The following is a 24,646-nucleotide window of genomic DNA, read 5'->3' on the forward strand; positions in this document are numbered from 1 at the left end:
GCGGGGCGGGGCGGGGAGAAGTGGGCGCGCAGGGGGAGGGGGTTTGTTTGTTTGAATGGTGCTCACGTGACCTGTGGTGACGTCACCCGCCCTACCCGGCTTGGCGCCGGCGGAGCCAGAGGCGAAGACGTCATCGGCCTCGGAGCGGGATCCGCTGGCTGCTTGCTGGCTCCGACCCCAGTCCGGCCGTCCGGCCTGCGCCTGGCGTGTCCCTGGGGATCCGGCCTGCGCCGCTCTCCGGGCCCAGAGGCGAGGTGGCGGGAGCACTGCCAGCCAAGGGCTGACCTCAAGGATCCAAGCGGCGGCGTGCCCGCAGCCTCTCCTCCCCGTTCCCTGCACCCCTCCCCGCGCTCCCCTCCGCCACCGCCCGGATCGGAAAGGGGCTTCCTGCGCTTTTGCATACACGTGTGCCCCTTTCGCTCATTGCCTCGTCACCACCAGGCACGGACAGGCTCCCCAGGAGAAGCGATTTACTTGACCAATGTCACAATGCTGGGGGTAGGGGTACAGAGAAGAACCTGAAATGAGAGTTGGAGAAAAATTAACAAGTCTGTCGGTGGAAATGTCGTTCCTACTAAGGATAACCGGGGTGAGTTGGGGTGGAGAAGTAAGTTCAGGGAAAAGTTTTCCTGTTTTCCAGATTTGCTCTCCGGCTACTTTAGAAAAACATACATTTAACAAGTCAAATGCCTTCCAACCGAAGCACCACAGGGAACAAGTTATATCCCCAGGCAAGTAGTTCTAGTGGACTTTGAGCCGAGAAAGGCGAGTAAGAGGGCTGAAATCTCAAGTATGGGATCGCGAGGTGTGGATTTCGGGGTTCGGCGTTTGGGGAGGCGACCCCCAGCGTGGCTCGACAGCGCCCCCCAGAGGTCACAGGACACGTTTCTGGTCGCGTTCGCCTAAGATAGGTCGAGCCTCTCCAGGTCTCTACTCCACGAATATATACTGTTAGGGCGCTTAGGATGAGCTGGACTCAGGGGCTTCAACCCCCAAGCCCTGACTCTTGTCATCTCTACGGACTGAATCCGAAATCCAGTCCTAGGGCGCTTCAAGAGTCCAGGGCAAACGTTTGGGAAGACCCCGCGCGGCCACCCGCACAGCGTCAGTGACGGCCCCCTGGGCAGTGGAGGGCGGCACCGTTGTGCTAGGTACACAAACATAAATATTGCGCCACCCCGCCAGGGTGCCGAGTCAGGAACATTCTGCGGTTTCTTCCCCTCTGTTGCAGAGAGGGGGGATGGGATGGGGATTTCATGTACCGTGTATCGTTGATCTGTGGACTATCACCAGAGGCAACTTCTGCATTTGCCTTGTTTAGCTTCCGTGTCTACACATGCTCAAACTTTCTGCCTACGTTCTAGAAAAGTTCAGGGTTGAGTGCTGTTAAGGGCATTTTCTACCTTCAGATGAACATTGTCTGAGGACAGCAAAGAGGTCCTCAGATAATGGCAACACCCTCCTTGTATCTTAAAAAAAAAAAAAAAAAGGAAAGAAAGAAAAAATTATTTGTTTATACCACTTATTCAGCTGAGGAACTCAACATATTTTTTGCATTGAATCATAAAATATTACAGCTGCTGACTTTTCACAGCATACCAGCTTTATCTGCCCCGTTTTTTTTTTAACCAACAGCATTCATTATATATTCCTCTACCCACATTTAAAAAAAAGAAAAGAAAACTTTTTTTACAGCTATTATAGTGCTGGTGGCACAGTCTGGCCCCGGAGTCAGGTGTCTGCTGAGCTCTGTGGGTTTTCCTCTTTATCTTTTTCTGGAAAGAGCATAGTTTGAACCCCCATGCTGTTATTTTGCTTCTGGGCGACCCTAGGCTAATCTCTTCCCCTATGGGCTTCTAAGCCCACATCTGTAGAATGGGTTTACAATGGTCTACTCTGTGTGTGGTTTGAGGCCCAAGTGAGAGGACAGTAACTGTAAGGAACCCAGACCCTACCCTACCCCTTCTCACTATGATTCACTAAACCTCTTGGTTTTCCCCTTCCCAGCAAGCAGTTCTTATATCATCATCCACCGTGTGTTTTGGGGTCTGGCATCAGAACCTGGGGAGAAGGTCACCACAAGTCACTGGTAGGTGTAGTTGGGACAGAAGCACAGCTCAGGAAAAGGTCCCTCCTTGAGACCAACCAACACAGTGGCTCAGTTCAGGAAGTGTGGTGGTAAAGGTGTAGCCACTGAAGACCTCAGTCCAGGCAGTGGAGATGCTGCTTCTTATTGGGGATTGAGTCCAAGAGATGCCCAACATGATCTAGACTTTGGTGATGGTAGTGGGGCTGGAATCGTGGGCCAGGCAGGGCATAAAGGAGTATGAATTATGGGTATTGACTCGGGAAAGAACTGGGCCTTTCTGACCTGGGCTCTTTCCCATTTTATTTTTTAACATTTAACATTTATTTATTTTGAAGGAGAGAGAGAGAGAGAGAGAGAGAAAGAAACAGAGCATGAGCAGGGGAGGGGCAGAGAGAGAAAGGAAGACACAGAATCTGAAGCGGGCTCCAGGCTCTGAGCTGTCAGCCCAGAGCCCGATGCGGGGCTTGAACTCACCAGCCGTGAGATCACGACCTGAGCCAAAGTCGGATGCTTAACCAACTGAGCCACCCCGGTGCCCCTGGGCTCTTTGCCATTTTAGATGTGCTTAGAAATAAACCCGGAGGCAGTGGGGGGTAATGGGAAGGGTTTGAACTCTGAAGGCTTGGCCTGGACTCCCCACCCTTAACATGTGGCCTTGACTAAGTCACTTCCCTTGCTGAGCCTCCACTCCCTCCTTCCTGTGATGGCGATAATAGCAATGACTACCCTACAAGCCCTGTCCAAATCCTGCCCTCAGAATGGACTTTGGATCTGTCCTGGCGTAACAGAAGGAAAGAGGGTGGCACTCTCACAGATTATAGTCCGAGAGCAGCCCAGCTCACTGTCTACTCTGTGAGCTCTGGCAAGCAGCTTAACATTTGTCAGCTTTGGTTTCCCCGCTGGTAAACTGGGAATACTATCCGTCTAGAACTAAGGAAGACCATGTGTGAGAAAGGGCCTTGGGTGGGTCACACCCAGAACGGGTGCTCTCAGGAGAGGGAGCTGGCTCCTGCTGTTCATGTTCTCTTTCAGAATCCATAGGTCTTTGGCCAAGCTGTCAGAGCCTCTGCCCTTGCTCAGTACCCTCCAAGACTCTGCCTTTCCCACCAAATCCAAAGCGCACCACCCCTGGCCTCACCCATCCATCCGGCCCAGCCCCCCGCCCCCCCCCCCCACTACTGTCATTGGCTCTCTGGTTCTCTAGGCAAATTCAGTGGGATTGTGTCCCCACCCCTACACCTTTGCTCACATTGCTCCCCCTCTCCGGGCCAGGATGCTGTTCGCGCTGGGCTCAGCCATATCTTTTTTCCATCCTCCAAGACTCAGCCAAAGTGACATCTCCAGGAAGCCTTCCCTGGTCTCTCCACCTTTTTCCCTTGAACCCTGGAGGACTTTGTCCAAAGGTTCTATTTGTATAAAAGTCTCTTAGATCCTTATCTTACCCTCCCTGAGTTGCTTGAGGGCAGGGACTGTTTTTCTCATCTGTGGGCCTCCACACCTGTACTCCCTTGGATGCAGCCCTGACATATAGTACATCGTAATCTGCGGCACGGTGGAAGAACTTTTTCAAAGCATACTGCCAAAGGGCGCCTGAGTGGCTCAGTGGGTTAAGCGTATGACTCTTGGTTTCAGCTCAGGTCATGATCTCATGGGTCATGGGCCTAAGCCCTGCATTGGACTCTGTGCCAGCAGCCAGGAGCCTGCTTGGGATTCTCTCCCCCCACCCCCCTCTCTCTCTCTCAAAATAAAGAAATAAACATTTAAAAATAAATAGATACAAGCATACTCTCGGAAAGTATATGAAGAGAAGGGGACAGAAACGGCCATTTATTAAGCCTCTCCTCTGTGCCAGCTCATTACAGTATCATCTGAAGAACTAATCAGTAATCCCCCGAGGTGGTTATTCTCCCCGTTACACAGGCAAGGAGAGAGGCTCAGAGCGGGAATGTGTCCAAGGTCACGCAGCTGGTGATCATCAGACACAGATCCAAACCCTGGCCCTGTCTGATTGAGAGATGGAATGGGGCCCAGGCCTCCCACCACAGGAGCCTCCGTCTATTAAGCCTCTGCCTGTGCCCGTTCCGTCCCAGGCTTGCTGGCTGAAGTCTCTGACTCCCTGCTTGCCTGGAGCTCTATTCATTGGGCAGAAGGCTTCCTGGCACCATCCCTGGAGGGAGCCTGAACCTCTTAGGACGCCCGAGTCAGGCCCTGGTGTCCCTGCTGTCCGAAGTCACTCAGTGCTTGGGATTTGGGGGAGCCACTGGAGGGGACCAATTGACCCATCCTGAGGGGCTGGCAATGGGTGACTTCACCTCCACACCCAAGCAGTGAGGACAGAGCCAGCTGCTCTTGTGCAATCCTTACAAACACAAATCCAGGGTCAGGCCTGAGAGGGCCTGCAGGGCTGCGTCATGGGAGCCAGCTCCCTCACTTGAGAGACAAGAGACTTGAGAGGCCCTCTCTGGGAGGGCCCAGAGAGGTTAGGCAACCTCTCCAAAGTCACACAGTGTTCAGAATGTTCTAAATCTAGTCAGCATTGTGAAAGCTGTGTGTTCAACACCCGTAAGCATTTATCTCTGGAGGGTGGAGTTACTTTCATTTTCTTCCTTATAACTCTGTGTGGTTCGAATTTTTCAGCACAAGAGTGGAACTATTGTGATCAGGAGAAAGAGTGAAAAACATGAGAGGCCACCTGTATTTAGGGTAAACCATAGTCACTCTATTTAGGGTAACTTGTTAAAGACAAGATACAAAGTTAGACTGCCTGGGTTAGAATCCCAGCTTGACCACTCACAAGCTGTGTGTCCTTGGGAAAGTTACTTAACCTCTCAGAGACTCAATTTTCTCATGCGTAAAATAAGGATAATAATAGCATCTTGTAGGGTTGATATGAGACAGGGGTCACTGAACTACAGTCCCTGACCCAAATCTAGCCCACTCCTTCTTTTGGTACAACTCACAAGCTAAGAATGGTTTTTATAGGTCAAACGGTTGTGGAAAAGATCAAACAAGAATAATATTTTGTGATACATGAAAGTTGTATGACATTCAAATTCCAGTGTCCGTCAATCAAGTCTTTTGGAACATATGCATACCTGTTGGTTTCCATATCCTCTGTGGCTGTTTTCGCACCGCAGTGGAAGGTAAATAGTTGTGACACTTTTTGGCTCCCGAAGCCTAAAATATTTACCTTTGTCCCTTTACAGGAAAAGTTTGCCAACCCCTGATATGAGATCATGAATGAAAACTGCTTTAGAACAATGCCTGGCTGAGGGTGTTTAGTAAACTTTGTTATTATTAATATGTGGATATTTATAGCATCTTCTTCCCCTAGGATGTGTTTAAAAGCAGTAATTGATTTTTGTAATATATCTCATGGAATCTAAGGCACATCTTTTTATATTTTAATATTCCTTACATGACTTACGATCAGAAGCGTATAATAGTTAATTTACATAGCTAATTAGCAACATTTTTCTTTCTTAATGGTGCATAAACCTTAGATCCAGTAGAATACAGTAAAGTAAAAGGTTCGAGATGGACAGAAATTAAAACACTGCCATCATTCAATTAACAAACATTCTCATAGAGGGCCACACTTGTTAGTAAGTAAGTACAAGCCAGGTGCTAAGTGCCAGGGTACAGGTTGGGGAGGCCGAAAAAGGGACCCTCACCCAGCTGGGAGAAGGTTATGAGGGAAAGATACCCAAAGAAGGGGAGGTCTACCTGGAGACAGAAGGACTGATATAAAATAGAAATGTCTGGATAAAATGTCTCTCTGAGAGATGGGCCTTGATTATCGAACACTTTCCTCTGGAAACCTCAGTTTCTTCCCCTGTAAAATGGGGCAGCAATAACCCAAGAGACCAACTCTCAGATTTGCTGTGGGACCAGATGAAGTCCCAGCATCTTGTGTTGAACAGTCTCCATAGCTGACCATTTCTGTCTCTCCCACTAGCTTGGGAGCAAGGACACGGTTTCTTTGCCTCTCTTGGTCCCCAGCACAAACCTCAAAGCAGGTTTGTTGAACAAACCCGTGAAGATGAGCCCAGGAACAGGACCAGGAAGTAGAAGGCCTCCATGACTCAGACCTGTCCCTGAGCCAAGGACACAGCTTGCCAACATAGCCCCAAGCCACGCCCCAGGCTGCTGGGGGGGGGGGGGAAGAACTGACGCCACCTTAAGAAATGACACCTTTCTGTTGTTAATTTCTCTTAGAGTATGAATTGAGACATAATTTCCTTTTCATAATTAGAAGACACTAATTAATGTTGGAGGGAGCAAATGAGATCATGGCTGGTCTATTCCAAACTCTTCCCTGAGGGAAGGAGGGGGAAGAGTTACCTGCAGAATGTTCAGAATCACAGGTGAAAACTCAGCAGTTGTGGATCACAGTTTTGTCTTTGTGGGTACATTACTTAGGGGCAGTTCTTATTCATAATCGTTGCCAATCTCTGTTGAGTTCTTGCTCTGAGCCTGGCCCTTTGCTAAGTCCTTTGTGTTCATTTCCTTGTATGGTGACACTAACCCTGTCCGACAGGTAACATTACCAACCCCCATGTGAAGAGACAGAGGAACCGAGGCCAGAGAAGTTACCTAACCCATCCAAAGGCACACAGCAAGTAAGTGTCACGGCCGGGTGCCTCATACTCTTTCTCTCTGTTTTCTAAGTCCTTTGTCCTTATCTTTCCCCAGCACACAATGGGTGTGTCAAGAAGGTGATGTGTTACCCTGTTTCACTGTTTATTTCTGGAGTTGATGACTTTTAGGGGGCTGATTCTAGGCTCCAGAGGAAAGGGAAGAGAAAATAGGCCCCACACTTGGGCTTTCTGCCTGACGCTCCCTGACTCACTGAGCCACATTGCACAGATGACTCATTCATTGGCCTTGACCTCAATGGGTTTGGCCACCCATTGAGAGTGAAGTCACACCTCCAGCTTTCCAATGCATTCATTGGCTCACACATCCAACCTCTGGCAGGCAAGAAACAGACCCGGCTGGGCTTGCTTAGGGTCAGGGACAGGAAAGCACACAAACGCTGCCCCATGTCCTGAAGTAGTGGGTGGACGGCTCCCTCCTGCCCTAAGAGAAGTGGGCTCTAGTATATTGCTAGGGCTGCTGTAACAAAGCACCACTAGCCAAGTGGATTTAAAAAAACAAATTTGTCAGGGTACCTGGGTGGCTCAGTTGGTCTGAGCATCTGACTTGATTTCAGCTCAGGTCATGATCCCAGGGTCGTGGGATTGAGCCCTGCATGGGGTTCCACGCTGAGTATGGAGCCTGCTTGGGATTCTCTTTCTCTCTTCCTCTCCCCCTCTCCCTGTCTCGTGCTGGCTCTCTCTTAAAATGAACAAACGAGAAAACAAAAACAAATTTGTCTTACAGTTCTGGAGGCCAAAAGTCCAAGACCAAGGTACCAGAAAGGCTGTTGCCTTTTGAGGGCCATGAGGGAGAATCTGTTCCAAGCCCCTCTCCTGGTGGCTGGTGGCTTGTGAGCGGTCTTTGGTGTTCCTTGGCTTTCAGGGACATCACCCTGATGTCTGCCTTCACGTGGTGCTCTCCCTGTGCTCGTGTCTGTGTCCAAATTTCCCTTTGTAGAGTGACACCAGTCATATTGGATTAGGGCCTAGCCTAATGACCTCATTTTAACTTAATGGCCTCTGTAAAGATTCTATTTCCAAATAAGGTCACATTCTGGGTACTGGGGGTTAGGACTTCTGTATACCTTTTGGGAGCTACACAAGTCAACCTGTTTAAAGCCTGTGCCCCCCAAAAAGAGCCCCCTGAAAATAACATGTTCTTGGATCGGATGACTCAATACCATAAAGATGTCCATTTGGCTCATGTAAATATGAGATCCATTTAACATGCTCTTCATGAAAATACTGAAGATTTTTTTTTTTAATTTTTTCCCTGGAGTTAAACAAGTTGATTCTGAAGGTGATATGAAATAATAAACAATCAAGAATAGCCAGGAAAACTAAAAAAGAAGGGCAGCGGGGTAGGAGTTATCCCTACCAGATATTTAAAAATGCCATAAAGTCTCTACAATTAAAATGGTATAGTTAGGAACATGAATAGACAGACAGAGCAATGGAACAGAATCCAAAATCCAGAAATTTGCCCAACTACAAATGGAAATTTGATGTATGGCGAAAGTAACAACTCAAATCACTAGGACATGACGGACTTTTAAAAAAAATGATCCTGAGACAATTGAATAGCCATTTTGAAAAACAAAAGGTAAAGTAGACTCAAACTTCAGACCAAACATAAATACCAAATGGACCAGAGATTCAGAATTTTTAACTAATTTATTTATTTATTTTGAGAGAGAGAGCTCGCGTGCACACACACACACATTAATGCACAAGTACGGGGAGGGGCAGAGAGAGAAGGAGAGAGAGAGAATCTCAAGCAGACTCTGCACTGTCAGCAAAGAGCCGCACGTGGGCCTTGAACTCACGAACCATGAGATCATGCCCTGAGCTGAAACCAAGAGTCAGACGCTGAACACAGGTGCCCCCAAAGATTCAGGTTTTTTCAATGAAACCTTACAACTTGTGGGAGAAAACTGAGGGGATTCCTTTATAGCTCAGAAGTGATAGGGATATAACTCCTTTTGAGTTAGGAGTCAAAATTCAGAAACAATAAAAGAAAAAGTTGAAACATTCAACCACATAAAATTAAAGCAAAGTTTTTAAAAAGCTTTTCATGGCGGGGCGCCTGGGTGGCGCAGTCGGTTAAGCCTCCGACTTCAGCCAGGTCACGATCTCGCGGTCCGTGAGTTCGAGCCCCGCGTCGGGCTCTGGGCTGATGGCTCGGAGCCTGGAGCCTGTTTCCGATTCTGTGTCTCCCTCTCTCTCTGCCCCTCCCCCGTTCATGCTTTGTCTCTCTCTGTCCCAAAAATAAAAAATAAAAAACGTTGAAAAAAATAAATAAATTAAAAAAAAAAAAGCTTTTCATGGCAAAAAAAACAAAAACAAAAAAAAACACCTAACCATAAGCGAAAAAAGCTTTAAAAAAATACAAATGGGAGACAATCTGTAACTTAAAAACAAAGGCTAATTTCACCAATATATAAGGAGTGATTAGAAGTAGAGATGAAAAAGCAAAAATATGATCTTAAAATGGACAAAAATCATGAACAGGTAGATCACAGAAACAGAATTGCTGAAGGACCTTGAACATGTACAAAGATTCTCACTCGTAATCATAAGAGACAAGAAAATTATACCTACACTGAGAGACTCATCCATCAGATTGGCAAAAATCCAACATTTGATGGCACCCCTCTGCTGAGACCAGGGAAATTTGACTATGGGCTGGTTGTTAGAGGATACTATGGAATTATTACCTTTGGTGGCTGCTTAGGAGCATATCTTTTTCTTAAAGGATGCATGCTGAAGAATTTATCAGTGAGGGGCGCCTGGGGGTCTCAGTGGGTTAAACGTCTGGCTCTTGATGTTGGCTCAGGTCATGATCTCATGGTTGTGAGATTGAGCCCAGCATCGAGCTCCATGCTGACAGTGCAGAGCCTGCTTGGGATTCTCTCCCTCCCTCTCTCTCTCTGTCCCTCCCCAAGTTGTGCCTGAACGCGTGCTTTTTTCTCTAAATAAATAAATAAATAAATAAACATGAAAAAAAAAAGAATTTCTCAGTGAAAGGTCATGATGTTAGCAACTTCCTCTAAATGTTCAGAATAAAACACACAAATAAACAAGATAATGGCACAACATTAACAACTGTTGAGTCTATGTGGTGGATGTAAGGCTGTTTATGAATGATAGTTTTCCAACCTTTTTGTATGCCTGAAATTTTTCATCATAAAAGATGGGGTCCGGTCACATGGCCTCCAGGTGAACTCCTGGTGAACCAAAGCCGTCCGTGAAAGCAGCCAGCTCAGCTGAGGCAGTAATAATTGTTGACATGATCTAATGCTTACTGTGGGGGCCAGGCACTATTTAGATAGCCAACTCATTAATCTTCATACTATCCCCATGAGGTGGTCCCCATTTACAGACAAGGAAACCAAGCCCCCAGCAAATCTGGTAACTGTCAAATCCATGGAGGTTTGCACTCTCCCGGCTCTGCTGGTTGATTTTAAACTGATATGTATCCCAGACCCCGAGAATCCTTAATAGGCTGGAGAGAAACAGCCTTAAATTGGACCCAGTTATTTTACTTAATGAGTCATCCCAAGAGTTAACAGGGATCTTTCTGATGACTCTTACAAGCACTAGTTATTTTTAAGGGCTAATATTCTGCGCTCTAATTTAGATTCAGTAATTTCAGACACCACTTGGAAATCGAGGACAAGGGGATTGTAATAAAGCAATTGTGCATTCAACCTAATGATTCACTTAGCAATCCGTCAGTGGAGAGGGTTCTAGGATTCTCTAAATGAAGGTGTGCGAATAGAAGAGAACTTGCAATGGAAGCAAAGTTGGACCACTTTCATAGTAAATTTCACAGGGTAGAGTGCTGGCATCGAGTAAAAAGTTTAAGTTCAAATGGTTTATGATTTGGAGGACAGCAGTGCGGCCCTGCCCAAGAGCCTGGGTTCAAATCCCATCTCTGCCAGTAACGTGACAAGGCAGAGTGTTGGGGGGCAAGTCCCATAGCCTCCCTTTGCCTCGGTTTCCTCATCTCCGAAATGGAGATAACAGTAGTGCCCTCCCCCAAAGCTCTCAGGAGGGATAAGGGACTTGAATGAATGAGCTGAAATGTACGGTGTGTGCTTTGGACCACACGCCCACCAGGGCCCAACCAGTGATGCCCCGAGTTTGCCCCAACAGCGTCGCCCATGGCAGCTGGCCCTGCCGTGCCACTCTGTAACATCACCCCAGCCTGGGAGAGAGAGGAATCCCTAAATCATGGCACCTCTCAGGGCGACAGGAACAAGGGCAGAGGTGACACGGAGCACAGGTGTGGGCCACAAGGGGGAAGGGTGGGGGATGAACAGGACTTTTTAATGGACTGTATCTTCTTGGGGTTCAACAGGTGAATGTACTTAATGCCACTGAACTGTAGACGTAAAAACCGGTTAAGATGGCAAATTTCATATTGAGTGTGTTTTACTATGATAAAAAAAAAATTGTTTTGATGGATAATATCTTCTTGGGGCCTCCAGCCCATGAGGAGTACTGAGTGTACAGATGAAGAAATGAAACCCAGAGTGCGGGAGTCTAGCCCCCCACCCCTGGGTGGCTTCCTCAGATCCATTTGGTAGAGGCGGAAACCTCGGTTTGGAGGGCTCAACTCCTCCTGCTCAAGTTCACTCTGCTGCACAAACCCAGAGCAGGACCGGATCCAGGATTGCCTGGCATCTAGTCAGGGGCTTCTTCCGCCACAGCCCCCCGCGCCCCTATGCCTGGTCTGGGAGCCCCCCTGCCCAGCCCCAATCCTAGTTCTGCGGCAAGCTTCAGATACGGGAGGGGCTGCAGAGAGACCCTGTTTCTCAATCCCATGCAAATAGGGAGTGTATTTTCCTGGTCCTAAGGGAGTAAGTACAGTCTCCAAAAGCAGAATCCCCTCTACCAGGATGGGTGGCTGGAGGAGGCCCTGGGAGACCTCCTCCGTCCTCCCCACCTCCCTGCACCTGCATTTCCTATCCGGGAGAAGGCCAGTGCAAAAAGGCTTTGGGTGGATCCCCGAGGGCCTTCTCTTGGTATGGGTGGGGTGTCCAGGGCAGGCACGTGTGGATATGCCCTTCAACTTCGTGTCGTTGGCAGCTGCTAGTACCCCCACCCAATGCCTCCTGAATGTCATCCCATCTGCTTCGAGAGACCTTTCCCTTCCCAGCCAAGAAGGGTGGGGCAGGGGACTGAGCACCCCAGAGGAAACTCCTTCTGGACACTCCTTCACCCAACATTGGCCAGATACCAGCCTGGGCCCTCCTTCCAGATACATTATTCATTCTTGGAATTCTTGGGACCGTCTTGACAGAGGAGAGGTACAAAGTCTGAAGTGGTCAGTGCTGTGAAAAATATAAAGCAAGAGAAGGGTTATACAGTGTGGGGCAGGCAGGCACTGGGGGTGGGCAGAAGGGGTTTGATTTCAGTAGGGTGTTCCAGGAAGGCCTCAACAAGAAGTAAAGACCTAAGCGGGGGGAGAGAGTGAGCCAGGGAGTATCTGGAGGAAGAACAATCGAGGCAGACATCCCAAAACAGGAATAGACTTCACAGGAGCAAGAAACAACAAAGAGGAAAAAAGGAAGAAGTACAACTCGTCTTTATTCTCAGCATGGTATGTATATGTAGAAAATCCCAAGGAATCTAAAAGCATATACTATGTAATTAATAAGCACAACAAGGTCACAGGATACAAAAACAGTGTATAGAAATCAAATTTTTTTCTACCTGCAAACAATGAACAAGCCAAAAATTAAATTAAGAATATAAGTACACTCCTGGGGCTCCTGGGTGGCTCAGTTGGTTGAGTGTCTGACTTCAGCTCAGGTCATGATCTCTCGGTTTGAGGGTTCGAGCCCCATGTTGGGCTCTGTGCTGACAGCTCAGAGCCTGGAGCCTGCTTCAGAGTCTGTGTCTCCCTCTCTCTCTGCTCTTTCTCTGCTTGTGCTCTGTCTCAAAAATAAATAAACGTTAAAAATTTTTTAAAATATATGAATACACTAACAGTATCTAAAAGAATAAAATGCTTAGGAATAAATGTAACAAAGGAAGTGTAAGATCCTACACTCAATATTGTAAAACTTTACTGAGGCAAATCAAAGAAGTCTAAATAAATATAGAGACATTGCTATGTTCTTGGATTTTAAGACTTGATCTTAAAATGGCAGTACTCCCTAAACTGATCTATGGATTCAACATGATCCATCTCAAAATTCCAGCAGGATTTTTTCCCAGACATTGACAAGCTGATCCTAAAATGTATATGGAAGTGAAAATCACCTAGAACAACCAGAAAATTCTTGAAAAAGAAGAACAAAGTTGTAGGGCCTCCTTTTGCTGATTTCGAAGCTACAGTTGCCAAGATAGTGTGGTACTGGTGTAAGGACTACTAAATAGATCAATGAAACAGAATTAAGAGTCCAGAAATAAACCCTTACATCGTGGTCAGTTTTTGACAAAAGTGCCAAAGTAGTTCATTGGAGGAAAGGATAACCTGTTTAACAAACAGCACTGGGACAATTGGCTACCCATCTATATGCAAAAGAAAGGACTTAGATAGACCCTTACCTCACACCATGCACAAAAAAATGAACTCAAAATGGATCATTGACTTAAATGTAAGAGCCAAAACAATAAAACTTTCAGAAGAATACATAGGAAAAAAATCCTCAAACCCTTGGGTTAGGCAAACATTTCTTAGCATGGTTTATAAAATAAAATATTAATACATTGAAATTCATCATGATTCAAAGCTTTTGTACTTAAGAGCCACGATTAAGGAAATGACATGACAATACAGTGGGACAGAATATTTACAAAACCAAATCCCACGAAGGACTTGTATCCAGTATTTACAATGAACTTCTACAACTCAATAAGAAGAAAACAACAACTTAATCCAACAAATGAGCAAAAGATATGAACAGACATTTCTCTAAAGAACATATACCAATAGCTGAGACACACATGAACAGGTGTTCCACATCATTAGTCATTAAGAAAATGCAAATGTGGGGCACCTGGGTGGCTCAGTCGGTCAGGTGTCCGACTCTTGGTTTCGACTCAAGTCATGATCTCGTGGGTTCATCAGATAGGGCTCTGTGCTGACAGTGTGGAGCCTGCTTTGGATTTTCTCTCTCCTTTTCTCTCTCTGCCCCTCCCCAGCTCTCTCTCTCTTTCTCAAAATAAATAAACATTAAAAAAAAAAGAAAATGCAAATGTGACATGAGATCTATATCACACCCACTATAATTTCTTTTTTAAAAAGGCAATAATGAGGCACCTGGGTGGCTCAGTCAGTTAAGCGTCTGACTTTGGCTCAGGTCACATTCTTGTGGTCTGTGAGTTCGAGCCCCATGTCCGGCTCTGTGCTGACAGTTGAGAGCCTGGAGCCTGCTTCGAATTCCGTGTCTCCCTCCCTCTCTCCCCCACTCATGCTCTGTCTGTCTCTCAAAAATGAATAAACTTAAAAAAAATTAAAATAAAATAAAGTAAAATAAAATAAAACAGGCAATAACAAATGTGGCTAGGACTTAGAGAAACAGAACCCTCACACATTGCAGGAAGGAACGTAAAATGGGGCAGCATCTTCAGAAAATAGTTTGGCAGGTCTTCAAAAAGTTACACATAAATTTACCACATGACCCAGCAAGTCCTCTTCTGGGTGTCTACTAAGAGAAACGAAAACATATGCACAGAAAGATTTATGAGTCAGTGTTTATAGCAGTATTATTCATAATAGGTCCTAATTGGAAACAACCTAAATGCCCGTCAACCGATTGATCAGTGGATAGGAAAATATGTGGCAAATCCATAGATCAGAACACTATCCAGTGATAAAAAGAACAAATGAATGAATGACAGGTGCCACCGTATGGATGAACTTCAAAGGTGTTATAATAAGTGAAAAAAGCCAGACACAAGAAGACGATATAGTGTATGATTCCACTGATGTGAAACATCCAGAAAAGGCAAATTGATAGAGACAGTCAGTAGATGACTGTTTGTCTAGGGTTGGAGTGGTAACAGGGATTACCTGTAAATGAGCGTGAGGGAGAGACCATACTGGGGGGCCATGAGAACATTCTAAAATGGATTTTTTGGGGTGATTGCACCCCTTGGTAACATTACCAAAAAAGCATTGAATTGTATCCTCAAGTAGGATAAACTTTATGATATTTAAAACATAGTTCGATAAAGCTATTACAAAAATTCAGTTCAAGGTTTCAGGTTGAGATTCAGTTTACACGTGGTCCAGGAGCCCTTCCTGAGCTGTGACAGCTGGGATAGATGCCACACTTTTGCCATAGAGAACCATGGGTCATAGTATGATGGCACAGCCTTTGTGTAGGGGTTAGATAGTGGTCTCTCCACTTTCGGATAAACTTCTTGAGGACCTTACTTAGTATTTATTTTCAGAATCCTAGAACAAAATGCAACTCATATGGGACTCCACAAAGTCTTGCTAAATTTATGAATAGAAAGAGAATTTGATCTCATTAGTAAGGTCTATGTTTGAGACCTACATGAGTGTCAAAATAATAAAAAAGAGACAGCATGGAAAAAGTATAAAGTATTAAAATAATGCAGTTTTGGGGCACCCGGGTGGCTCAGTTGGTTAAGCGTCTGACTTCGGCTCAGGTCATGATCTCATAGTTTGTGAGTTCAAGCCCCACGTCGGTTTCTGTGCTGACAGTTCAGAGCCTGGAACCTGCTTCAGATTCTGTGTCTCCCTGTCTCTCTGCCCCTCCCCTGCTCGTGCTCTCTCGAAAATAAATAAACATTAAAAAATGTAAAAGAAAAATTAAAAATTAAATGATGTAATTTTATCCTATACATAAGAGAATGCTGGGCTAAAGGAAGAAAAGCCCACTTCCAGGTGAACGAAGTGAGCAAACAACGTACTCTTTCTTTTAAAAGGTTGGCAGAGAATAAAAAGTAAGAAGGGAGAAATATAGCTAAATGGAAATATTGGTTAGGGAATCTGCTGTGTCTGGATAAAATATGGCATAAGGAAGGGAGGGAGGGAGGGAAGAAGAAAGACAGAGAAAGAAAGAGAAGGCAGAAGCCAGTGTGATGGAGCAGGAGCGGGCCGGCCCCTGTAGGGCTGGTGGGCACTCGGAGTGCTTGGGCTTCTCCTCTGAGTGGGGCAGGAGCCTGTGGGCAGAACAGTGACAGGGAGGACGCGTGTCAACAGGATAATGATAGGACTTCCTTCACCTGGGAGAGGATGAGATGAGTTCACAGTGCAAAGTCCCAGCATGGTAACGCATAGCAAGCACCAAACCCAGTAGTTAGTGTCATGATCACTATTTGTCCCCTGACACCGCAGGCCCAGAGAAGTGAAGCACATGTTCTCAAGGTCACAGATGTCCATCCTGGGGACCCATGGCTTCACGGGAAGCCCGGGGGCAGGTGGTCAGCTCCTGGAGTGCAGGGGTGTGGGGAGTGAAGGACGGGCAGAGTACAAGTGACTGTGCTGCCCGCCCACCTCAACCTCCTCGGCCTCTGAACCTCCTCCATTCCTCACCTAGGGGACGGGAGAATAGCAGCGACATCTCCTACAGAGCTCGCTAAAGGGACAGAATAAGGCAGAGCCAGTGAGCCCTCAGCCCAGGGCCTGGAGTCAGCGTCTCACAAACAGTGCTGTCTATTCAGGTTCCTTTATTTGGCAGGTATTTATTGACACAGGTCACAGACCACACCAGCTGGGACGTTAGGGACACAAGGTGAAGAAGAGACACTTGTCTGGGACCACAAACACATACACGCACACCATTGGTAAGCTACCTAATTATCAACACACCAAAGTCCACAACGCGGGTGAGTGTTCATAGAGCCGTTTCTGTAGAAATGAACGGGACAGGTGACACTGGGCTGACTTGCTCCAGGATAAGCTGGGGAGGCTCTTCACAAGACAGACCATCACTGGGTCCATCTCTCAGTCCCTTGTGACAGCTTTCTTTGACTAACAGGTAGGCAAATACCCAATCCCTCACCCAAGTCCTGGCCCCGGCAAAGCCACCTTCCCAAGAGGAGAGAAAGGCAATAAGACAGTAGGATAAAATAAAGGGATAGCTCTCTGACTTAAAAAAAAAAGCAACATCTTTCTCTTTTTCATTTTCCCAGACAGAAAGCAGCACTGGCAGATTTCAAAGCAGAGACCGCTGGCGACATTAGCTCCCGTGTTACACACACCGTAGCCCAGAGCAGTGGTTCTCAGTCCCGGCTCCACACTGAAACCACCTGGGTGGTTCAAAATCCTCACACCTTGGTCCCATCCCCAGCACTTCCGATGTAACCAGCCTACGGTGGGGCCTGTGCACGGGATTTAAAATCATCCCGAGGGTTCTTTTCTTTTTTTTTTTTTTTAAAGTTTATTTATTTTTGAGAGAAAGAGATCACGAGCAGGGGCAGGGCAGAGAGAGAGGGCCAGAGAGCATCCCAAGCAGGCTCCACCATGTCAGCACAGAGCCCAACGCGGGACTCTGACTCGTGAACTGCGAGATCGTGACCCGAGCCGAAACCAAGAGTAGTCAGACACTTAACCGACTGAGCCACCCAGGCACCTCAAAGACCATTCTGAGGGTTCTAATGTTCAGCCAAGACCAAAATCTACTGACCTAAAGAATTATCTTTAATACCCAGCATGTTGTTGACAGAAAAAGCAAGCTGAGGAATTTGCACAATGCTTGGTGCATAGCAGGGGCTCGATGTAGGTTCCCTCTTTTAAAGAAAGGCTATGTATGCGTGTGGGCCTGTTATCAATCACACAGGACAGACCTGGGAGGCCCCCAGCCACACACACAGGTCCTTCTGGAAGGAGGATGCGGTCGGAGAGGCAATTACACTTTTCGATGTACATGCTTCTCAGGCATGGCCGTTTCCAATCCAAGCCCCTAACTTTTTGTGTAATTAATAATTAAGAAAATGATTTGCCAGTGGTTAAAGAAGCCCCAAGTTGAGCTTCTTTCGCTTCCCTTTTCTTTACCTATTCAAGGGACAGGAAATGCCCATATAAATAGCCAGTGGGAAGGAAAGGTCGGTGGGTGGGGGGAGGGGAGGGGGAGGCTGAGTCAGTGAACCAAAGCCGGCAGGGGCTGAGCTGCCTGGCTCAGCCCTCCCTCCAAAATCCCTTCAAAAGTCCCGAGGCCCCTTCCAGGCCGGCAGCTGGGACCCTGAGGTATGTGGGCATAACTGAGAAGCAGAGCTTCTAGACTAACAACTGAAGCAGGGGCGGGGGTGGTTGGGTTTCTGGGTTCCCAAGTCAGGAGTTCAGCCTTGAAGCTCCACTGGGCCATGGTCCGGGGGGGCCAGTCATCCTGGTGACCTCACTCTGACACAACCGCCTAGCCCTGCCTCTGGGTGTTTCAGAGAAAACTCCACAGAGTTGGGCGCAGAGAAGCCACTAAGGATCATGTTATCTAATGTCACTGCCACACAGTGCTCTGTGAGGGCCCTATCAGGATCCTCCTGCTGCTGCTGAGGGCACTGAGGCCAGCCTCGGGATGCCTGGGAGCTGGTCCTGAGCCACACAGGCCGCAGAATTTCAGGACACCACAGTACCCTGTGGCTGGGCTGTGGTCAGCCCCCTACCCACGCTGTCCGAGGGACTCTGCCTAGTGGCCTCCCTGCTATGCACAGAGCGGGGGCCCTGGTAATGTCTGTGACCTAAAGGAGACCCCAGGAAATTTGAAGCACAGGAACACTGAGAAAGCCCCACACCCAGCCCTTAGAATGCTAAGATCCCAGCACCTGTTTCCTCACCTACAAGAGCAGGAACTGGCATTACTGGGGCCCTTGCTCCATGCCAGGTACTTAGATTGACTTTACCTGATGCCAGGGGAGCAGTACTATAATTTCCCCCATTTACAGATGAGAAAACTGGGGCTCAGAGCCACTGGGGCACATGACCAACATCCCCCGAAAAGGGACAGAACCGGAACTCAAGACCCCTGGCCTCTGAGCACAGGCCCTAAGGTGCTCTAAGAGGACCCGAGTAGGGCAGTGGGCTTTCTTTCCAGCTCTGGCCACCTCCCACCAGGCCTCAGCCTCAGGAACCTATCTGGGAAGGCCAAGAGGCAAGCCTGGAGAAGGATCTGGATGGAGGTGGATCATAGACGGCCTCAAAGACCTTGTGCATGAGCTGAGCCAAGTTGGTCTGGGGGCTGGAGCCCTCTTGAGAGCCAGCCTCTGGGCCAGGAACCAGGCTGACCTCTGGCCCTCAAGCTCCCTCTGTCTTAGAAGTCTCTCAGCCCTGTACTTCCTGAAGTTTCTGCTGTAGTGCAACAACCTGCTTAACCCCTTGTCTCCTGGGATTCCTTTATCCACCCTGAGTCAGGGCTCTGGTTCCTGGGGAGCTGACTCAGAACTCAGAGGGGAAGGCTCCTGAGAATACAGGCGCCATGTGGCTCAAAGGAAACAGAACATGCATCTGGGACACTCAAGGGCTCCATTTCAGCTTCCCTATTCCTCTGTGGTCCTAGAGACTTGGGCCCTCAGTGCCTCAATTTCTTTGGCTGTCAAATGGGGTTGATCATGACAACAGCTTCACAGAGCACCCTTTCAGATAGAGCAGTGACAGACTTTGACAGGGTGCCAAAGACCTTCTCTGGGCCAGGCACGGTCATGGCAGCTGGATGTGCATTTCCTACTGAAGCCTTCACAACAACCCAGTGAGGCGGAAATTTATATTTTCCTGATTTTACAGCCTTGGAACAGAGGCATAAAGAGTGATGGTAGTTGCCCAAGGTCACAAAGGTGTTAGGTAGATGGGGGCGGGGGGGGGGGGAGGGGGAGAGGGAGAGAGTTGAACCAAGGCAGAGAGACCTTCCACTTGCCTCTCTGAGTAATTATACTTCCTCATGGGCTTCTTACGGACTGTGACCCACCCAGGGAGCAGGCCTGGCAGGTTCCCTGTGTGCCCTAGCACCTAGTGGGTGCCTGGGACAGAGTAAGTACTCTGAATGAAAGAAGAATGAATACCGCAGATGTCAGAGAGGAAATAACCTGGGCTCTGGAATGAGACACATCCCTATTTGCCAGCCCTGTCACTTAGCTCTGTGACCTTACGCGATTGTCTCAACCTCTCAGAAACTCGATCTTGTCGCAAAATGCGATAATAATTATAATAATACGTGAAAGCGTCCCTGTGAGGATTAGAGGCGTACACAAAAGCCCCTTCACCTGCAACTCCGTAAATGGTACCTTTATTACCGTTTTGAATTAATTCAACATTTTGAGTTTTATTCATTTGAAATAAGAAAATGTCTGCAAAGACACATTGAAAAGCATAACACACTGTCTTCTTACGTGTTTTGATGCAACTGATCTGCCTAAGGACACAGATAAAAGGAGACCTTGCCCAGGTCAGGATGGAGGCATGAGATGGTTAGCTCAAAGGAGGGACTTATGGGGACATTTGTTATCACTCCGTGAACCAGCATGTGATGGGGCTGACCAAGGATCTGGGATACAGCCTGAGACCCAGGTGGTGCCAGACTGGGAACTGGCTACCACCCCCCGGACCCTCAGACCAGAGCCCAAGACTGACATCAGCCAAGTTGGAGGTCCCAGGCAGGTCATAGCCCCACTGTGTCAGCCACCTGAAAGGGCTTTTCAAGATTATCCACTCACCCTTGCCTCATAGTTCCAATGGGAAAAACAGAGGCCCAATGAGAGGTAGGGGTTGGCCACGGTGACTGCTAATGACCAAGCACAGAGCAGAGACCAGAATCCCTGAATCTTGACCCCAGCCACCCATTTCCTTTGCCTGGCTGAGCATTCCCACCAAAGCCACCGTGCCCACCTCCAGTACCCAAAGGACATAGACCATGAACAGGTTGATTTCTGCCCAATCCAGGCCACGTGCCCCATGATGGCCAACGTCTTACTCCCACTTTTTCCTGTCCCAGCTCTGACCCCAGTGGTAGGGCTCAGAAAAACCTGCTGAGTGAATGAGACCGTACTCGGTGCTAGGCCCGCCTATGACCCTCTGAGCCTCACAGGGCTGTGCACAAGTTGACCGGGAGATCACAGAGGTAAAAATCATGTGAAACAGTGAGAAGGGTGACACGGGTGTAAGGCATGGCCCATTGGGGCAGCTGGGGGGTGTGGAGGGTCATAAGCTCTGGACCACATGGCCTACATTCAAGTCCCAGCTCCACCATGGACTAGCTGGGGGCCTCGAACCGCTTCCTCAGCCTCTCTGTACCTCAGTTTGCTGGGGATAGCACAGCGCCCACCCCCACAGAGCTGCCATGAAGATCTGTGAGATGCACACCTGGCACAGGGCCTGGACCACAGTCAGGGCTCACCAAATGGCCGTCGTGATCGTCTAGAATAGCTGTCTCTGAGCCACACACTGACACGCGCACACGCGTGCCTTCCCCAATAGCGGGATTGCTTCCAAAATCAGGCTGTCACCTTGACAGGCTGGAGCAGAGGTTTCTGCAAGGCATCGGCATTTCTCTGCTGCTGCCAGTGATACCCTCCAGTTCTTTCTGGATGTCTCCAGCCAGCCTGAAGCCTCTTCATTCCTGCCCTGGGAAGTCCCACAGCAATTCCTAAGGAGAAACTGAGGCCCATGAGTGTCCTCACTCTAAACGGCCCCAATCGTCTGGGTGAAGTGAGGTAGGCCAAGAAGAGCCCTAGACAGAAAAATGAGCTCGAGGTGACCTCGGGTTGGGCACGTCTCCCCTGTGGGCCTCCACGTCCCCTGTAGTAAAATAAGGAGGTGATCTAAAATAAGATTGTCATTTCGGCCCACTGTCCCTTTGACATTATTCTATTTTTGTGCTCTCTGTTAATGGCATCATCATCCCCACAATAGCTAGCATTGATTGAACACCTGCTATATGCCAGAAACTAAACTCGGACTGATACAATAGCCGCTGACAGTTATCGAATGCTAGGATCCACCAGCCGTAAACGCTTCACCCCTTCTCTCATTTAACCCTCTGCAAAGCTATCACCAGCCTCCTCACCACCATAAGGATGCCCGAGGTAGGGCCCGTGTGATGAGATGGCCTCATCCTGCTGGGGTTTGAGCCCAAGAGCCAGGCTTGCAAGCACTAGATCATGCCCAAGCCCCTAAAGCCCTGTGAGGTAAGAATTATTATCTCCATTCTACTGATTAGAAGGAAAAAAAAAAAAACCCTGCAGCCCAGAAAGGGGAAGTGACTCAGGCCACGTCACGCTGTTTCAGATGATGGGCTCTGAGGATATCCTCCTTCTAGCTCCTTTTATCCCGACCATCTCAGAGACATCAAAGAAATGCGCTTTGAGCCCTGTGACCCTCAGTCCCCACTCAGTTCCTGTCCGCTTACTCTGGGCCCACAGCTGAGCTCCAGATACGTGAGGGTCCGGCCTTTGGCAGGAGGTCTGACTTCCAGATACGAGAGCCCTGAATCACAGGAACTCGCCACAGGAGCTCGCGCCCCATCCACTGCCTGGCCCTCATCGAAACCCGGGGAGGGGATTTACCCCGCGGGGGCACATTCACTGGTGCTGTGCCCTCACTGTCATCTTCGCAGCCAGGACAGCTTTGCCAGTGCCGTTCGACAATCCTCATTTTGCCGAAAATTGAGGTCATATGCTTTATCTAAGCAGGGAATCAGTGACCAGTGCCGCAGGTGAATTCTATCGTCAAGGACACCTTATTTATTATTTATTTATTTATTTTAAATATTTATTTATTTTTGAGAGAGTGCAAGCAGAAGAAGGGCAGGGGAGGGGGCAGAGTCCCAAGCAGGCTCCGCACTGGCAGGCTGACAGCAGTGAGCCCGATGTGGGGCTCGGACTCACGAACCGTGAGATTATGACCTGGGCTGAAGTCGGGTGCTCGACCAACTGAGCCATCCAGGCGCCCCAAGGACACCTTTTTAAATTCCAGCAGATCGTGGAGGATGGGTTGGTTTTCCACCTGTGGAGAGGGTATTTGGAGGCACAGGAGGCAGGTCCTGCCTCCAGCCAGGCAGAGAAAGAGATCCTGACGTGCAGTAGCTTCAAGTGATCCTTCCCTGAGAAGTCTCTTCCCTTTAGGTGGCCACCATAGAATGAATGGTGGCTTAGTTCCTCTCTTCAATTCTCCCTTTATATACTCACCTTTTTCCCCCTGGGAGCAGAGAAAAGAGGAAGCTGCTGTTTGATTTCTGAAGGCCCAGGCAGAGTGAAAACAGGAGGACCCATAAGGATGGGGTGACTCATTCCCTGACCAAGGGATAAGGCCACCCCAAGCAGAGGGCGTTTTGGGAAGACCTGGGCTTTTGTTCCCTTTGGGACTAAAATGAATCACCAATCTCAACAAGTCACACTGGCCAGTCCCAAACTTTCCCAGGTAAAAAGCACTGAAAATGAGTCAGGTGGGGCTCCCATCAATGGGCACAATCAAGGGCAGAAAGGCTGAACTCCTCCTTACTGTGCGCCTTCAGCTTGGTGCTTAGAAGAGGCCAGATGGGACTTCGTTCTTCTTGGAGCAGAGTGGAAACTGGAATCAGAAAAGGAAAGTCAGGCACCACGCCTCTAACCACATGGGTCAGCAAGGTAGTGAGCGCCCGCTACAGGCTGGCGCTATGCAGGATGCCATACAACAAGCTCAGTTGGCTCATTAGTTCACCGACTCAGGCGGGTGGTCAGGAGCCTTGACTGGGTGTCAGGCATTCACCGTGCTCTCCCTTCTCCAGACCCTGCAAAGAAGGGATCCGATCCTCATGCACGGAAGAGGGAACTGAGGCACCGGCCAGGATCCCCGAGCCAGGAATCCTTCTCAGAGCTGTCTGACTCTGCAGTCTTGCTTCTTTTAGCCCTGTGTCTACAGAAACCTGGTCGTTTTTATCCGTGGACGAAGATACCCATGTCACCACCTGAATGTGTTCAGGAGAGTCTAGAAAACCTGAGACTTGTCTCAGCAAAACTGCCCGAGTTATCGCAGAGGAAGAGCTGCAGAGGCTTGGCAGTCCTCTGGGACCTCAGCATTCCAGAGGCCAGATGTGTGAGCCTGACGTCACCTCACCAAATTCCAGGCTGCGCTCTGCTGGCTTGTGAGCCCTGTTCCTCCATGCCTTCCTCCTCCCTTTCCTCAGGATGAAAGAGACTGAGTGCTGCTGGCAGCTCCTCCCCAGCATCTGGCAGAACATTCTGCCCCATAGCTGAGCTCCTCTCACTCCCCAGTCATCCCTGGGGGCGGCTGGGGACTCGCATTTCCATTTTCAGTGCACAGCCAGGCACCAGATCTTTCCAGGACCAGCAGGGCTAGCCGTATGGGGTCGGGGTTAGGGACATGAGCTGTGACACCGGACAGAGCTGAGTTCAAATCCTCCACCTGCTGCTTGTTAGCTGTGCGATTTTAAGCAATTAGCTTACCCTCTCTGAGCCTCTGTTTCCCTATTTGTAAATGGAGACTGTGGCTGTCAACTCTGATGCCTTCTTCATTGAAAGAGTCTCTTCCCATTTGCTTGCAGCTCTGAAAAATGAACTATTCCATCCTATCAGTTTTCTTTTTTTATATGCACTCCATCCATAAGCCAAGAAAAGAAGAAGCTGATACTAGAGTTTTAAAATGGAACAGTAATGTCGTATATCTGAAACTAAAGTAATATTGCGTGTTAACTATAGTTCAGTTTTAAAAAAAATGAAGCAGTAATATTTATATCCTATTTACTATGTGCCAGGAATCTGTTATAAGGTACCATCACTAGCCCCGTTTGACAGATGAGGAAACTGCGACCCAGAGAGGTAAAACAACTTGCCTAATGCCACATGGCCAGTAGATAGCTGGCTGAGATTCACACCCAGGCTGTCTGACTTCAGGGTCCATGCACTTAAGCACTGTGTTGAGAAAAGTAAACAAGATGAAACCCACAAAGTGTGCGGCATGATGCTAGATGCATAGTGAATTCTGAATAAACGTTTGCTGGTAATATTA

At 48.2% G+C, this 24,646-nt stretch overlaps 1 long non-coding RNA gene across 1 annotated transcript; it reads left to right on the forward strand.

Moving 5' to 3' along the window:
* Window positions 1-100: 100 nt before the first annotated feature.
* Window positions 101-24,643, forward strand: LOC131508378 (uncharacterized). Its single transcript, XR_009259987.1, has 3 exons — window positions 101-589; window positions 6,630-6,711; window positions 23,406-24,643. It is a non-coding gene; the product is annotated as an uncharacterized LOC131508378 (long non-coding RNA).
* The last annotated feature ends 3 nt before the right edge of the window (window positions 24,644-24,646 follow it).

This window comes from Neofelis nebulosa, chromosome 1, assembly GCF_028018385.1.
Source record: "Neofelis nebulosa isolate mNeoNeb1 chromosome 1, mNeoNeb1.pri, whole genome shotgun sequence".
In the NCBI taxonomy this organism is placed as follows: domain Eukaryota; kingdom Metazoa; phylum Chordata; class Mammalia; order Carnivora; family Felidae; genus Neofelis; species Neofelis nebulosa.